The 18,872-nt window shown below is 48.1% G+C and overlaps 1 long non-coding RNA gene across 1 annotated transcript; it reads left to right on the top strand.

The window, feature by feature from the left end:
* The first annotated feature begins 12,813 nt into the window (after window positions 1-12,813).
* On the top strand, window positions 12,814-17,670 carry LOC120997546. The gene is made up of 3 exons (XR_005778194.1): window positions 12,814-12,886; window positions 15,422-15,424; window positions 17,563-17,670. It is a non-coding gene; the product is annotated as an uncharacterized LOC120997546 (long non-coding RNA).
* The last annotated feature ends 1,202 nt before the right edge of the window (window positions 17,671-18,872 follow it).

Raw genomic sequence — 18,872 nt, forward strand, 5'->3', positions numbered from 1 at the left:
GCAATGCAATGTGGGGGTTCCATTGTTAGCTGCATAAGCCCCTTCAGTCATGTGACCATCAGTACTGACTTTGGCAGTAGCAGGAGGAGAAGATACAATGTAACTCTAGAAACAATTAAATGATTACAATGTAGCTTAAAATCTCCTTCACATCTGAGGTGCAAATATGGGTATACCTAATGCAGAGGCATACGTTTCAAGAGTACAGAGGTTGCGGTCAGATGCAGACTCTGGGTCCTCAAGTGACCCAAATGGAGGGTTCCTTTGGGAATTTGTGCCCAAAAAAAAAAAAACCCTTTTGTTAGGTCAGACACTGATATTGGGAGAGAGGGGTGGACTCCAATTTATCAAAATTGATCCCAAAGGTGTTGGATGGGTTTGAGGTCAAGAGGACTCTGTGCAGCCAGTTGAGTTCTTCCACAAAAATGTAATCACACCATGTCTTTAAGGTGGTCTCTGTATGCACGCGGGCACGGTCATGCTGGGACAGGAAAGGACCTTCCCCAAACTGTGCCCACAAAGTTAGAAGAGACAACTGTGTAAAACGTATTTTTATGATGTGTTACATACAGTGGATGTGGACGCACTGTGCCAAATAACCGGTTTGGCTTTGGGCTACTCCTTAGGGAGTTGTCCTGGCGGTCCCCTGGTTTTCACCCTATAACCACTACACAGAGATCTGGACTTTGTTTCAGGGGAACCACCAGGCTACTGCCTCTTGGAATACTTCAATCAGATGGCTACAAGAAAAGAGAAAGTGCTCATAGGTGAAGGTAAACAAAATGATGCCCCTTACCCCTAACCAGGATGAGTGAAATTACTCACCTGGTTCGGTTGCACTGAGTGTGGTGCAACTCTGGTAGAGGGAGGTTCGAAAGATGGAGGCTGTCTGGGTTGGTGCTGCCAGATGGTGTCTGAAACGACCACGGGCGGGGGCCAAGCCGCCACTTTGGTAGGTATTGGAATATACAATGAGGATCTTGTCTGCACTGGGTCCGTGCGGCGAGCCAATGGACATAAGGCGCAAATCACAACCCGAGCTTGGATACAAGGTTTTTCATTGGAAAGACGACACGTTTCGGGGTACTCAGGACCCCTTTATCAAGTCTGTATCCTTGTCACCGTAGGCTCGCTGGTGGACTCTCCTGTAGAGTCCCTTTCAGAAGGAATAATGATCAGCGCTCCTGGAAAGTGTGGCCAAGGAGTCTCCTGGTGTAGCTGCGCTTCTATGCTTACTACACGTGCAGTGAGCATAGAAGCGCCGCTACACCAGGAAACTCCTTGGCCACACTTTCCAGGAGTGCCGATCATTATTCCTTCTTAAAGGGAGTCTACAGGAGAGTCCACCAGCGAGCCTACAGTGACAAGGATACAGACTTGATAAAGGGGTCCTGAGTACCCCGAAACACGTCGTCTTTCCAATAAAAAACCTTGTATCCAAGCTCGGGTTGTGATTTGCGCCTTGTGTCCATCGGCTCGCCGCACGGACCGAGTGCAGACGAGATCCTCGTTGTATATTCTTGGAATACTTGACTGGTGTGAAGCACCAAAGGATCAGGCAAAACTCTTAGTCTGGTAACAGGCCGAGGTCAGGGCTGGCAGAGTTTTTAAAACAGTCCAAAATCAGGGCAGGCAGCAATTAGCTAATATGGTAACCAGGTAGAAGTTAGGGCAAACAGCGGAGAGTCAGAGTCAATAAACACACATAATTTGGTACAGGGGCAGACTAACAGAAAAGAACACCCTTAATTGGACACTAGAAAGCTGGAAACCTAAAGCTCAGACACCCTCCCCTAGGGGAAGATGATTTAAATACCCCAAAGTGACCAGTAATTGGCTGGCAGAGATTTGCAGTAATCTCTGGCCTATAGGGAACCAGGAAGAAGCCAAGCGGCCTAGAACTGGCTGTGGCCTTCCGCATGGGACACTGCGCTACGGCAGCCGTCACCGCTACAAGAAGTTAGAGGAGAGTCAGTTGCCGAGATAGCTGAGTGGTGTGGTGGCGGTCACAGAGCACAGACGTGACATGATGTAGCATTAATATTACTCTTGACTGGAAAAAAGGGCCAAACCCTGAAGAGAAGCCCCAGACCATTATTCCCTCTGCCATCACATTTTCAGTAGGCGCTATGCATTATGGTAGGTAGCATTCTCCGGACATCTACCAAACATAGACTGCCAAATAGTGAGAGGTGAGGCATCATTCCAGAGAACACATTTTCACTGTTCCAGTGCATGTGTGCTTTATACCAATTCAGCTGACACCTGGCATTGTGCATGGTGATCTTAGGCTTGTATGCACCTACTTCACCATATATGACCTCAGTTGGCAGCATAGTGTGTATAGTCAATGATAAAACATTAATCTATTTCCATACCTTGCGTTAGGGATGTACCTACCAAAGAGGCAGCCCATGGATCTACTATGCCCCCTGGAGAGTGGGGGACCATTCCAGGTTTGTCTTGTTCCCAGGGTGGTAGAAGCCTGCACAAAGATGGGGATCTCCATAGGTTCTGTAAGACAAAGAAGTGGAAGTGTGGTAGTGTCAGGCAGCATCAGAAAGGGATCTAATTTTTATTGTTGCTATAGGCCAGGCATGGCCAACCTGTGGCTCTCCAGCTGTTGTAAAACTAAATTTCCCACCATGCTCTGCTGTAGGCTGATAGCTGTTGGCAGTCTGGGCATGCTGGGAGTTGTAGTTTTGCAACATCTGGAGAGCCTCAGGTTGGCCATCCCTGCTATAGGCCTTCTGGCATTTATGTATGCTTGCTTACTGAAGATGGCTGACCAAAGGAGGTGGAGAAGGAGATAAAAATATGCAGTCCATTTTACCGATGATTGCAAATTTATCTCACTGAATGGTCTCTGAAGATGAGATCAAAAGTTCCCATGGGAAAAAAATCACTTCTCAGCTGTCGTCTCATTATCATCACAGGCAGGATTACAATGACTGATAAGAGCTATATTTAAATAACACAGGATCCACTCTACACAATAGGTCAAGGTCACAGTTCACTGCCACCCTCTCCTTAACACTCCATGTCCATAACACTCTATTATAAAAGTCAATATGTGATGGTTACTGCTCACCTCCCCCTCTCTGCACAATGACCTCTCCACAGGTCACCAAGCATGCCCACCATGCTCTCTTAAAGGTAAAAGCTCATATTCCCTTCCCTGCACAATGACATGTCCACAAGCCACAGAGCATGTGCACAATACCCTTTAATAGAAGTCATGCCCACAACACTCCAATATAGAAATCAATAGTTGATGGTTACCATTCACCTCCACCTCCTTGCACAATGACCTCTCCCCAGGTCACCGAGCATGCCCACAATGCTCTCTTAAAGGTAAAGGTTAAAACTCATATTCCCTTCCCTGCACAATGACATGTCCACAAGCCACAGCGCATGTGCACAATACCCTTTAATAGAAGTCATGCCCACAACACTCCAATATAGAAATCAATAGTTGATGGTTACCATTCACCTCCACCTCCTTGCACAATGACCTCTCCCCCAGGTCACGGAGCATGCTCACAATAAGTGAAGATTAAAGCTCCCCTCCCCCTCCCTGCACAATGACATGTGTGCAAGCCCCAGAGCATGTGCACAATACCCTCTAATAGAAGTTGGTTACAGCACACCTCCTGCACAGGTCATAGAGCATGCCCACCACGACCACATTAGTCATCGTCGGTCTACATCTTCCAATGGTCCATTCGGCTGCTGTAAAACAAATCTCTCAGCAGCGCAGGCAAGATGGCCTATCCATAAGAGAAATAGAATAAAATAAAAAATAGAACTGCAATCAGAAAATTTTAAAAAGTAGAAAAAAAAGAATACATATCAGTGTCTGGTTTTATTAAAAAATATATATATTTGTGATACATTCCCTTTAAAGGAGCATTACAGAGTGTTATATAGGGAGGGGGCTGCAAATACTTTTTCCCGTCATGGAACATAATTGCTGGGCTAAATAGGTTTAGCATATGAAATGTGGTGATTGTGTTCTGATATCTGTCACAGATGTCATTTAATATTCCAGGACCGTGATGGAGATTTCAAGTAATTACATTCAGATGAGATGTGATGTGGAGGGAATTTAAAATATAACGTCTCAGATTAAATTTGCTATGAAGAACGATGAAGACAAGAGGATGGGACCCTCGTCTTCTTCAGCCCGTCCGTCCTGCATGCTGTATAGGGATATAACAGAAGCTGACCCTTGATTTCAGCGTTCACGAACAAGAACATAAGAGAACTGTTTTTTTAGCCATGTTCCAAATCCCCATTAATTTTTATGGGATATCCGAAAATAGCTGAGTGAGTGGCTTGGCTATTTTTGGTGCTCCCATAGGAATGGATGGAGGGCAGTAGCCTTCCTTGACTTCCTTTCTAAAGATAGGTGCGGGTCCCAGGGGTGATACCTACTGTACACCTAGCAGACATTGGTGGCATATCCTAGCGATATGCCCACAGTATATAAGATGATACTACCCCTTTAAAGGAGTTGTCCAAGGAAAAATAGTCTACATTTTTCAAACTCAGTAATAGGGATGAGCGAACCCGAACTGTATAGTTCGGGTTCGTACCGAATTTTGGGGTGTCCGTGACACGGACCCGAAACCGAACATTTTCGTAAAAGTCCGGGTTCGAGTTCGGTGTTCGGCGCTTTCTTGGCGCTTTTTGAAAGGCTGCAAAGCAGCCAATCAACAAGCGTCATACTACTTGCCCCAAGAGGCCATCACAGCCTTGCCTACTATTGGCATGGCTGTGATTGGCCAGTGCACCATGTGACCCAGCCTCTATATAAGCTTGGGTCACGTAGCGCTGCACGTCACTCTGCTGATACAAGCGTAGGGAGAGGTTGCAGCTGCGACGTTAGGGCGAGATTAGGCAGATTAACTCCTCCAAAAGACTTCATTCAGTGATCGATCTACAGCTGTGGATCATTGAACTGCTGCTATTCAATTGCTCACTGTTTTTAGGCTGCCCAGAGCGTTTTTCAGTCACTTTTTTCTGGGGTGATCGGCGGCCATTTTGTGGCTTGTGGTGCGCCAGCACAAGCTACCACCAAGTGCATTTAACCATCAATAGTGTGGTTATTTTTTGGCCATATACTACATCAGGGGCAAGCTGAGCCTGTCACCCAGCGCCTAAAAAATAGGCCTGACATTTATATTCATCCAAATCTGTCATTACTGCTTTAGCTGGTCAAGTTATTTAGTGTCCGTCAAAGCACAGTTTTTGTTCTGGGTTGAAATACAATTCCCAATTTTGCAATTCTCAAAATCAGTGGTTTCTGCTGTATCAGGCCTACTTTAAATCTATCCCTAAAAGGGTATATTAGATTCAAGGTGCTGATAGGGTAATTATCAATAACTTCACACACACGCTACCGTGCAGATACAAGTCTAATTCTGTCCGTAAACGTATACCTGTCACCCAGCGCCTAAATAATAGGCCTCAAATTTATATTCAGCTAAATCTGTAATTACTGGTGTGCCTGTATTAGTGTAATACGGTACCTAAATAGATAGCCAGACAGTGTTAGGTGTCTGTAAAAAAAGGCCTGAATTTGAATTCAATACATTGGCCCGAATAATATTTTTCTTATTGTGGTGAACGGTAACAATGAGGAAAACATCTAGTAAGGGACGCGGACGTGGACATGGTCGTGGTGGTGTTAGTGGACCCTCTGGTGCTGGGAGAGGACGTGGCCGTTCTGCCACAGCCACACGTCCTAGTGAACCAACTACCTCGGGTACCAGTAGCCAGCAGAATTTACAGCGATTTTTTGTGGGGCCCAATGCCGTTCTAAGGATGGTAAGGCCTGAGCAGGTACAGGCATTAGTCAATTGGGTGGCCGACAGTGGATCCAGCACGTTCACATTATCTCCCACCCAGTCTTCTGCAGAAAGCGCACAGATGGCGCATGAAAACCAAGCCCATCAGTCTGTCACATCACCCCCATGCATATCAGGGAAACTGTCTGAGCCTCAAGTTATGCAGCAGTCTCTTATGCTGTTTGAAGACTCTGCTGGCAGGGTTTCCCAAGGGCATCCACCTAGCCCTTCCCCAGGGGTGGAAGAGATAGAATGCACTAACGCACAACCACTTATGTTTCCTGATGATGAGGACATGGGAATACCACCTCAGCACGTCTCTGATGATGACGAAACACAGGTGCCAACTGCTGCGTCTTTCTGCAGTGTGCAGACTGAACAGGAGGTCAGGGATCAAGACTGGGTGGAAGACGATGCAGGGGACAATGAGGTCCTAGACCCCACATGGAATGAAGGTCGTGCCACTGACTTTCACAGTTCGGAGGAAGAGGCAGTGGTGAGACCGAGCCAACAGTGTAGCAAAAGAGGGAGCAGTGGGCAAAAGCAGAACACCCGCCGCCAAGAGACTCCGCCTGCTACTGACCGCCGCCATCTGGGACCGAGCACCCCAAAGGCAGCTTCAAGGAGTTCCCTGGCATGGCACTTCTTCAAACAATGTGCTGACGACAAGACCCGAGTGGTTTGCACGCTGTGCCATCAGAGCCTGAAGCGAGGCATTAACGTTCTGAACCTTAGAACAACCTGCATGACCAGGCACCTGCATGCAAAGCATGAACTGCAGTGGAGTAAACACCTTAAAAACAAGGAAGTCACTCAGGCTCCCCCTGCTACCTCTTCTGCTGCTGCTGCCGCCTCGGCCTCTTCTGCTGCTGCCGCCGCTTCGGCCTCTTCCTCCGCCTCTGGAGGAACGTTGGCACCTGCCGCCCAGCAAACATGGGATGTACCACCAACACCACCACCTGCGTCACCAAGCATCTCAACCATGTCACACGGCAGCGTTCAGCTCTCCATCTCACAAACATTTGAGAGAAAGCGTAAATTCCCACCTAGACACCCTCGATCCCTGGCCCTGAATGCCAGCATTTCTAAACTACTGGCCTATGAAATGCTGTCATTTAGGCTGGTAAAATCAAGTGTGTACTGCGCAACGCCATCTGTGGCAAGGTCCACCTAACCACAGATACGTGGACCAGTAAGCACGGCCAGGGACGCTATATCTCCCTAACTGCACACTGGGTAAATGTAGTGGCGGCTGGGCCCCAGGCGGAGAGCTGTTTGGCGCACGTCCTTCCGCCGCCAAGGATCGCAGGGCAACATTCTTTGCCTCCTGTCTCCTCCTCCTCCTACTCAGCTTCCTCCTCCTCTTCTTCCACCTGCTCATCCAGTCAGCCACACACCTTCACCACCAACTTCAGCACAGCCCGGGGTAAACGTCAGCAGGCCGTTCTGAAACTCATATGTTTGGGGGACAGGCCCCACACCGCACAGGAGTTGTGGGGGGGTATAGAACAACAGACCGACGAGTGGTTGCTGCCGGTGAGCCTCAAGCCCGGCCTGGTGGTGTGCGATAATGGGCGAAATCTCGTTGCAGCTCTGGGACTAGCCGGTTTGACGCACATTCCTTGCCTGGCGCATGTGCTGAATTTGGTGGTGCAGAAGTTCATTCACAACTACCCCGACATGTCAGAGCTGCTGCATAAAGTGCGGGCCGTCTGTTCGCGCTTCCGGCGTTCACACCCTGTCGCTGCTCGCCTGTCTGCGCTACAGCGTAACTTCGGCCTTCCCGCTCACCGCCTCATATGCGACGTGCCCACCAGGTGGAACTCCACCTTGCACATGCTGGACAGACTGTGCGAGCAGCAGCAGGCCATAGTGGAGTTTCAGCTGCAGCACGCACGGGTCAGTCGCACTGCGGATCAGACACACTTCACCACCAATGACTGGGCCTCTATGCGAGACCTGTGTGCCCTGTTGCGGTGTTTCGAGTACTCCACCAACATGGCCAGTGGCGATGACGCCGTTATCAGCGTTACAATACCACTTCTATGTCTCCTTGAGAAAACACTTAGGGCGATGATGGAAGAGGAGGTGGCTCAGGAGGAGGAGGAGGAAGAGGGGTCATTTTTAGCACTTTCAGGCCAGTCTCTTCGAAGTGACTCAGAGGGAGGTTTTTTGCAACAGTAGAGGCCAGGTACAAATGTGGCCAGACAGGGCCCACTACTGGAGGACGAGGAGGACGAGGATGAGGAGGAGGTGGAGGAGGATGAGGATGAAGCATGTTCACAGCGGGCTGGCACCCAACGCAGCTCGGGCCCATCACTGGTGCGTGGCTGGGGGGAAACGCAGGACGATGACAATACGCCTCCCACAGAGGACAGCTTGTCCTTACCTCTGGGCAGCCTGGCACACATGAGCGACTACATGCTGCAGTGCCTGCGCAACGACAGCAGAGTTGCCCACATTTTAACGTGTGTGGACTACTGGGTTGCCACCCTGCTGGATCCCCGGTACAAAGACAATGTGCCCACCTTACTTCCTGCACTGGAGCGTGATAGTAAGATGCGCGAGTACAAGTGCACGTTGGTAGACGCGCTACTGAGAGCATTCCCAAATGTCACAGGGGAACCAGTGGAAGCCCAAGGCGAAGGCAGAGGAGGAGCAAGAGGTCGCCAACGCAGCTGTGTCACGGCCAGCTCCTCTGAGGGCAGGGTTAGCATGGCAGAGATGTGGAAAAGTTTTGTCAACACGCCACAGCTAACTGCACCACCACCTGATACGGAACGTGTTAGCAGGAGGCAACATTTTAATAACATGGTGGAACAGTACCTGTGCACACCCCTCCACGTACTGACTGATGGTTCGGCCCCATTCAACTTCTGGGTCTCCAAATTGTCCACGTGGCCAGAGCTAGCCTTTTATGCCTTGGAGGTGCTGGCCTGCCCGGCGGCCAGCGTTTTGTCTGAACGTGTATTCAGCACGGCAGGGGGCGTCATTACAGACAAACGCAGCCGCCTGTCTACAGCCAATGTGGACAAGCGGACGTTCATAAAAATGAACCAGGCATGGATCCCACAGGACCTGTCCATCCCTTGTGCAGATTAGACATTAACTACCTCCCCTTAACAATATATTATTCTACTCCAGGGCACTTCCTCATTCAATACTATTTTTATTTTTATTTTACCATTATATTGCGGGGCAACCCAAAGTTGAATGAACCTCTCCTCTGTCTGGGTGCCGGGGCCTAAATGTGTGACAGTGGCCTGTTCCAGTGGTGGGTGACGTGAAGCCTGATTCTCTGCTATAACATGAAGACAGATTCTGTGCTGACATGAAGCCAGATTCTCTGTTACGGGACCTCTCTCCTCTGCCTGGGTGCCGGGGCCTAAATGTGTGACAGTGGCCTGTTCCAGTGGTGGGTGACATGAAGCCTGATTCTCTGCTATGACATGAAGACTGATTCTCTGCTGACATGAAGCCAGATTCTCTGCTATGGGACCTCTCTCCTCTGCCTGGGTGCCGGGGCCTAAATATCTGACAATGGCCTGTTCCAGTTTTGGGTGACGTGAAGCCTGATTCATGCTATGACATGAAGACTGATTCTCTGCTATGGGACCTCTCTCCAATTGATATTGGTTAATTTTTATTAATTTTATTTTTATTTTAATTCATTTCCCTATCCACATTTGTTTGCAGGGGATTTACCTACATGTTGCTGCCTTTTGCAGCCCTCTAGCCCTTTCCTGGGCTGTTTTACAGCCTTTTTAGTGCCGAAAAGTTCGGGTCCCCATTGACTTCAATGGGGTTCGGGTTCGGGATGAAGTTCGGGTCGGGTTCGGATCCCGAACCCGAACATTTCCGGGAAGTTCGGCCGAACTTCTCGAACCCGAACATCCAGGTGTTCGCTCAACTCTACTCAGTAACAATGCTGAGGTAGTCGCACATGCTCAATTCTATCCTTCAACTGCCACCTACCATATCTACAGTTACAAGGAGAAAGCTGCAGCAGAAAGAACATGCCTCCTGAACTGTGATAAGGAGAGAACTGCAGCAGAAAGAGCACACCCCCTGAGCTGTGATAGGGAGAGAGCTGTAGCAGATAGGACACACCCCTGATCTGTGATAAGCGACAGCTGCAGCAGAAATTACATGCCTTCTGAGTTGTTATAGGGAGAAAGCTGCATCAGAAAGGACATGTCACTTAGCTGTGATAGGTAGAGAGCTGCGTCAGAAAGGACACATCCTTGAGCTGTGCTAGAGCTGCAACAGAAAGGACATGCCTTTTGAGATGTGATCGGGAGAAGAGTACAGCAGAAAGGACACATCTGCTGAGCTCTGATAGGGAGTGAGCTGTAGCAGAAAGGACATACAAGCCTAAAAAATGACACACCCTTTAGGGGCCAGCCTGAAGAAAATCTAGCCGAGCAATTGGAGCAATGAATGGGCAGATCTCTGGATCCATGTGAGGTACAGGGCTGGTTCTAGCTTTTTTACATCTGCGGACCACCACTTTAAGAGGTCTGCAACTCCTAACAAATTAGGCGCTTATTACTCCAGTCCTAACTAAATCTAGACCGATAAATCCCCCCTCATGTGGCTTCAGTCCGTGATGATCAATTTGGCGCAACTATTAACATAACACTTTCGTCAAGAGATAAGACTCCATCATAGGATCCACTTGTAGTCAACTAAACACAAATTCATCATTCCCTTGTTATGGACCCAATAATTAGCAATCAAAGGTCTAAAGGGCTTATAGTCCAAAAACATTCCCTACGATAATATAAGATGTTCCAGCGATAGGATGGGAGAAAAAACAGAAGATTAAGAAAAGAGTCATCGAAAACATAAATAACTTTTTCATTTATATTTCTTCTCCTCCTTAATGTGGTTCTTCTAAAAATAGGCCGGTAAAAATACGAGCTGTACCCGATGAAATATGTTCTTAGCCGAAAGTGCTGAGGCGATGACCTTCTAACTCAAGTCTACAGAGGAGACATGCAAAAAATGTGGTAAACAACATCTATGGCATCAAATAAGGGTCAGTGCACTACACCCATGGACATTTTTGTCGTTTCGATGTGTTATGTCACATGATTGAGGGTCAAAACCCCACCAACTATTAAAGGGAAGGGGTTGCAGTGATGCAGCAAGTGGAAGGCTGAAAAGTCAGCCTGAATTTGTGGGAGGGGCATCTTACCTCCTTAAGCTCCAGCCCCCAGCTCCTCAGGGCGCTTCTGTTCACACCCACCCACCCCCCCTGTTCTCAAACACTCCCTTTAGGGTACGCCCACTACTAGGCTTACCCTCGCTCCTGGCTTCCGGCACAACACAGCCAGCTAGGTCAGGGGAAGCGCTTCACCCACTCATCACAGTTAAGCCTCTCCCATAAGGCAGATCATACCTGCCAACTGTTCCCGGAACGTCTGGGAGGCTCCTGGAAAAATGAGCGACCTCCAGGGGCGCAACTACCATAGCGGCAGACCATGCGACTGCTATGGGACCAGGGTAAGAGGGGGCCCAGCAGTGGCGTACCGCCAATAGAGGCAGGGTACGCCACTGCTATGGGGCCCGCGGCACCGGAGCGCTCGGAAGGCCCCGCCCCCTGCAACTGCGCTCACTGCAGGGCCGGTCTGCACACTTATAATTGGCTCCCAGCACCGCCGATAATACACGCCCCCCCCCCCCTGACTTCTCTCATTGACTCACTGACTGGAAAGCGCCTGACTGTATAGGGAGGGTGCTTAGGGACTGATGGTCCTCCCCCTCCCCCCTTTTCCCCTTAGGGGTATTCAGGAATCTGGCCCCGTCTCAGTAATGGTTAAGTAGGTTGCAGATTAGGGTCATTGAGGGTTAATCACTGGGGAACCTCCTTAGACAGGATGGGGGCGGTGCAGGAAATCCTGAAGGTCACATATACCTCCTCTCTGTCCTGGTCACTTCCTCTTGCAAGTGGAAGCAGATTGGTATGTACATACCCCTTTGCTCTGTCCACACCAGGAGTCCACAGGTGGTTCTGCCCTTTTGAGCTGCTTCCTGGTGAGTTCCATGAGGAGGGGAGGGTTAGCTGTGCTCTGCCATCCTCCTCCCCTGTGCCTGCTTCTGGGGCTTTGTGCAGCTGCTGCTGCGGTATACATGCAGCTTCAGCGAAGGTCCGGCGGTCTGCTCGCCGTTCCTCCTAACCCCCCCCCGACTTTTATTATCCCCCAGCTTCCCGCGTGTGTGCGCCGTTTCTTTAGACCCATCCTGTGATGTCTGTGGTGCTGCGCTGTGTCAAAAGCCCCCCCCCCCCTCCCAGCTTCTGTTCCATGGCGTTAGGGCTAAGCAAGCCGGGCGGGATTGTTGGTCTCCCCGGTAATACAGGGCAATATGGGGTCCTCACCCCTCCCCCTGCTGCTTTGGACGGCCTCCTTTAGCTCCCATGGCGCAAGCTAGGTCGCTTCGCCTAAGCCCCGCCCCCCTTCCCCTGCAGCGTTTACCGGGTCCCGTACTGGGCACCGCTGGGCAGGCGAGTTTTCATATGTGCTGCTTGTTTTAGCTTCCCCCAGTCTCCTGTCCAATATTATAGATTAACCCCTCGTGCTTGCCATGTCCGATTTCGGTGCACCTGTGCCTATGGCTTCTAAGGGGTATTCCTACTGTCCCAGCTTTGCGATCAGAGCCCCTTCCGTACAATGAGACTCTCTGGGTCTTATTTGCAGCCATTATGGCGACACCCCCCCCCCCCTCCTTCCTCCCCTTCACGTAGGCACAGGTGCGGTTTTTCTCTTCCCTTAGGTTGCCTGGAGGCATGGCCGTAATGGATTCCACATGCGCCAGTCCTGTCGCCGTTCCTGGGTTTCAGGGAGAAATGGGCGCTCCAGATCCTCAGGTGGCGCTTATCATCATCTTTAGGACGGATGTCAGGCGCATCGGAGGAGTCTGGTTATACAATCACCGTATCGAGGCTGTTGCCTGACCATCACTCCAGGGCTCGGCCTGGTCGCTGCAGCCCGTACCCGCTCCTTTGGAGGTTCCGTCCCTCTCTGTGACTGGTGAGTACTGCGGGGAGGATGGTTCTTGTGCAGAGTTAGAATCACTGGTAGAGGCGGTGTCCCTGCCTTAATAAATAAAAAATTAAAAAAAAAAAAAAACAAACAATCTCGATGGTCGCTTAATGGCTTAAAAATAGGGTGGATTTACAGAGCCTGTAGGTTACCCGCATATATTTTCCTGGAATTGGGCAACTCAGGTGCAGCCCTGAGCAACGGGATATCATTAGCATATATGGCGGTTTTTTCTGTCTATGCGTTTAAAAAAAAAAAAAAAAAAAGAAATAAAAGAAAATTACTAACCGAATTAATATATTATAGGCATTAAAATATACAAATTAATAACAAAGGGTATTATAAAAAAAAAAAAAAAAAAAAATGGAACTGAGTATGTATATATATATATATATATATATATATATATATATATATACATCTAGGTATTATATAAAAAATAAAAAAATTGAAAAAAAAAAAAAAACGTGATTAAAAAGAATGAAATTATACTAAAAATAAATGATTTAACAATGTAATTTTATGGATAAAAAAAAAAATGGAATATATATATTACGATAAAGGTATAAAAAATAAATAAAAAAATTAATTAATTAAAAAATAAAAAAAGAATAAATACATATATAAATAAATAAACAGGTTTGATCGATGTATATATTTATTATGTATGTTTATATTCTCCTGCATGAGAAGCCTTGCTTCTATCTTGTGTCTTGTTTATTGGCTGGCCTTTTTTGCGGATGTTTTTTAGGATAGATCAGTCCTGTCGGGTGTTCTCCCAATTTCCCTTTCAGCATGGAGTGTAGTATTTAAAAAAATAAAAAAATAAAATAAAAAGTAGTACTGCCTGTTATGCTCCTATCTGCGGGCACTAGGCCGTGTGTATATAAAAAATTAAAATAAAAAAAATAAAATATATAAGCGTTTTATTTGGCCTTTCAACAATGACATACAGGACATGGTTAGTACATATATACGGAGGCGAGACGCAGTAGTAGTAATCTCTCTAGAATTCAGCTCTATAGCTCGTGGCTATGGACCTTCCTTTAATGTAAATGGTTGTGAGTTCATATCATCACAGCCACAATTACGGTTTTCTCTTTCTGCAGTCTACGGTACTGGCCGCCGGCCCAAGGTTCCGTTGGTATGGTTGATACCTGGGCACTGCTGCTGAGCTTCTAACATGTCTGTGCAGGCGGGCAGCTTGGTGGTGATGCACTTTCCTCATGTCCAGTGCTACAGGAGTTACAGTGCGGTGGGATCCAGTAGGGTCGAATCCAGGGGAGATGTACACGATGTTAGCAGTTCATGAGACTTTCTTCTAGTCCAGCTGGGTTGGTTGCCGTGAGGGCGGTATTAGTATACTGGTGCCCAGGGCTGGGACAAGGCCATTTGGTGCCCAGGGCGAAGATGGCAAACTGCCCCCCCCCCCCCCCCCCCCCCCCGTTTTTAAGAAAGAATCAATGTTGTTTCAAAACAAGAATATACTTAAAGCAATAGAACAAAGGACTGTGGGACTTTGAAAGTCACAGACACTATAAAGTTCCCCCCCATCATCATGTGCCAGTTTTGTAATAAGCCCCCCCAATGTGCCAGTAACACTATTGTAAAAAAAAACTAAAAAAAAACACTTATACTTACCTAAGTGTCAGCGATGCGATGCAGCCTCTTCCTGTGTCCCACGCTGTAATGTAAGGCTCAGGCGGCACGATGACGTCATTGCGCCGGCCTCTGATAGGCTGCCGGCCTAGTGCCTGCAGCCAGGGGCGTACATAAAAATCACTGGGCCCCATAGCAGGAATCTAAATTGGGCCCCCATTCCCCTTTTATAGCCCCTCCCTTTGTTCCATGAACTATTCTTGCTGCTGCGTTTTATAATTTATGCCATCAGGGCCGGAATGGGATTACAAAACAGCCCTGGCACACAAAAGAGGTATAATAGATGCAGATGTATATTATATACAGCAGTGTACAGTTATGTGAGGTACGCGGTATAATAGATGCAGTGTGTACAGGTATATAGTATATTCCCTAGTGTTCTGATATGTGAGGTACAGGGTATAATAGATGCAGTGTGTACAGGTATATAGTATATACAGCAGTGTACTGATATGTGAGGTACGGGGTATAATATATGCAGTGTATACAGTATATACAGTAGTGTAATATGTGAGGTACGAGGTATAATAGATGCAGTGTGTACAGGTATATAGTAAATACAGCAGTGTATTGACACCTCGTACCTCACATATCAGTACACTGCTGTATATACTATATATCTGTACACACTGCATCTATTATACCTCGTACCTCACATATATAGTATATACAGAAGTGTACTGATATCTGTACACACAGCATCTATTATACCTCATACCTCACATATCAGTGCACTGCGGTATATACTATATATCTGTACATATTGCATGTATAATACTGTGTAATATATGCAGTGTGTGTGCATGTATGTGTGTGTATATATATATATATATATACAGAGCAGTGTATTGATGTGACACATAGAAGGTATAATACTGTAGATGCAGTGTTTATAGAAATATGTGGTCAGTTATGCATTATAGTCACTGTGAGGTACATGAGATAGTGGTAACTGTCTGAAGTAGTATACATGAGTGAGCAATGAGTAAAAACAGGGCATGGAGGGGGGGGGGGGGGTAAATGATGAAAAGTGGAGGACCTCCTCTTACCTCTCCATTCCAGTCTGTATGGATCAATACAGAGCTGCTTGTGAACTTTTAATACTTGCTGTTAGGGGTTGAAGGACCTGTGATGATGTCATCACAGGTCCTGGCAGATGTACCTTTGAAACCTAGGAACTACACCATTTTTGGTGCAGTTCCTTTGCTAGATTCTGCAGGACCTGTGATGTTGAAGATGATGTCATCACAGGTCCTGGCAGATGCACTGTTCTAACCTGGGAACTACACTTTACACTGTGCAGTTCCCTTACAGGACCTGTGATGACATCATCAAAGGTCCTTTAGCTTTAGAAAGGTAAACAGGAGTAATTAGGGGGCGGGGCCTCTCCTCCACTTCGGTGCCTGCCTGCAGCCTATCAGAGGAAAGGGAAGGGACACGCCTCTCCCTCCCCTGCACCTCCGCTGGCACAGACAGTTTACAATGGAGATGAGCGCAATGGAAGCGCTCATCTCCCTGTGCCCGGCGGCGGCTGCTCACTTGGGGGGGGGGGTCATTTTAGTTGGGGGGGCACATGGGGGGGCACAGCATGATGTAGGGGGGGCCGTGGCCCCCTCTGGCCCCCCCCTGGCGACGCCACTGCTGCTGGCACTTCACCTGCGCCCCCCTCCTGTCCGCAAATGGTAGCGCCCAGGGCACCCGCTCCTTCGGCCCCTGCCTTGTACCGGCCCTGCTGGTGCCACATGGTTTGTATGAAGCAGGGCTGCCCCTTGTTGAGTGGATATGGCGGAATCAGTAGTCGCAGGTATAACTAGATGGTAAGCCAGTAGCGGATAACCAGGTCCGTTCGTAGACATCGCTCAGGGGGAGCCTTGATATAACACCATTCATGGAGTTACACAGTAAAACTGCAGCCTTTCATTCCCCGTTCGGATCTAGGTTGTTATGCGGGTCAGACCCACTGACTGGTCCTCTTGACAGGACTTCACAGGTCGGCATGGTGACCCTCCAAGCATTATTTGCATGTATCGTTTCATTGTATGGTAGGCGATACCGGTATAGTTAGGGAGTATTTAGTTTGGATAGTCACGTCCCGTCTCCTTCAGCCTTCTGTTCTGGCTGATTGATATTTTCTCCAAGGTGTTTGTCTCTTCATTCAAGGCCGCACTGCGCGGGGGGTTGTTATTCCAGAATTTTTGTATGGGGTAATAGTACTCGGGATTGGGGTCCGTCTATACCTGTCGATCCAGTTAATATAAAGGGGTGTGTACCTCCCCTCCGCCTGGTTTCGGTCCGGCTGGTCGGTTCGTTTGGTATTCTGTAATGACTTCACGCATGGTGGGGATCCAATTGTTTTTCCCTTTAGGTTAGGTTTTCCCCAGGCGGTTTGACAATTTGTGGGTGATTTGGGCCGGCGCTCGGGGCGCCCGGGGGGTTGTGTACCCGGACTGGTTTGTTCGGGTACGGTAAAATAAAATAAATCTGGTTGCATTTATTATCTATGCCAGTCTGGACAGGCACAACCCTGTTCTCTATATAGAGCTTTGAGGATACAATTCTGATTACTCCTACTGGGACACAGCTTTTATCATCTCCACTGGGACTCACCCATATGATATGGGCTTATTACACTGGGACTTTAATTGTGAGAAACATCTAGGTCTCCAGGAAAATCGAGTATTCATCGATTAAGGATATTGTTTTGTTAGTTGCTTTTTAATTTTATGCATGTATCTTACCTTCTCCAGAGCAAGGGGTGGCTCTCTTCGTCCAGAGCACCCAGCGTGATCACTCACAGTGAGCCATCCGTTTACTCTTTCCAAGTGCACTATGGTTTGACAATTTACCTTGGTCTTTAAAAAAAAAAAAAATAATAATAATAATAATAACAAAAAAGAAAATACTTTTTGGATGAAATATAACTATTCTGTGTCTAGTTGTGCGATCCTCTTTTGCGTGTTGTGGCTCGGGCTAATTGTTTTTTCTTTCAGATTTGTGGCGCTTAGCGGTTCGATGGCTGGCTTTCGTATACCTTCTGTGCGGTGCGGAGAGAGGAACAGAGGCTGGTGGGCCCTCTTTGGTTTTTCGAGAGGTGGAAGACTTTTGGACAGGGATCCTGGAATTCTGGTGGTCATAACTCCTTCCAGAGGTGGTTGGTATAGAGTTCCCCCGGAGGCGCAGTGATGCTGGTGACCCTCGCTGTGGTAATGCACCTTTGTCTATTCCAGAGCTCTGGACCTCATGTGTCCTGACATATGATTATCCCTTTCTCACCCACCTCCTCAGGCAGAGTGTCCCATAGTCTCACTGCTCTTACCGTAAATAATCTTCTTCTATGTTGTGAAAATACATTCTTTCCTCCAGACGCAGAGGATGTCCCCTCGTCACAGTCCTGGGGATAAATAGATGAGGGGAGTGATCTCTGTACTGACCCCTGATATATTTATACACAGTTATTAGATCTCGCCTTAGTCGTCTTTTTTCTACAGTGAATAAACCTTATTTTGCCAATCTTCCAGGGTACTGTAGTTGCCCCATTCCAGTCATTACTTTAGTTGCCCTCCTCTGAGCCCAGAGCTGTACACAGTACTCTATGTGTGGTCTGACTAGTGATTTGAAAAGTGGTTGGACTATGCTCTCATCACGGGCCTTATTGGCCTTGTTTTTTAATGGGACCTGATGGTGTCTTCCTTTTGGGTGTTAATTTGGACAATTCCTTTTCTGGCCTGTACATGAGCTAAAACAGACTCTGTTATGCTGGGTGGTGGTCGGAGCCCCGTTGGGAGAACGGGCCTCCTCCGTGGCGGCATTTGAGTACAGCGGAGATATGGTGGTAGCAGATGGAGTAACTGCCCGCTGGGAGTCCAGCGGTTGGCAGACAGCTCGGATGATTACGGTTTAACTTGCCCGCTGGGAGTCCAGCCTTTGGCATACCGTTCCAATATTATGGTTTATTAAGGTTTGCCGCTTTAATAAAGAAGCTGTGGCCGATCACCATCCAGCAATAAAGTGATACAGTTGTCGTGTCTTTTGTTATGGGTCAAGGTTGGGTAAAGGGGCCAAGGGTGAGTTAAAGGTGGTATCCCCTCCCCCTGTTACCCTGGATACCAGCAGTCACTGTGCGCTCCCTAGGACCCAGCCGCGCTCCCTCGGCTCATGCGTCTGCTGCGCCTGCACTGCTTCACATACTGGGCCAATCAGCATTAGCAGTGTGTTAAGATCCTGCTGCTGATTGGCCCAGCCAGTGCAAGCAGCAGGCGCGCACCCAGCATGGAAGTGGAAGAACTTTAGAGTGAGTTGTGCTGCCCGGCCGCGA

This window comes from Bufo bufo, chromosome 4 (assembly GCF_905171765.1).
Source record: "Bufo bufo chromosome 4, aBufBuf1.1, whole genome shotgun sequence".
NCBI lineage: Eukaryota > Metazoa > Chordata > Amphibia > Anura > Bufonidae > Bufo > Bufo bufo.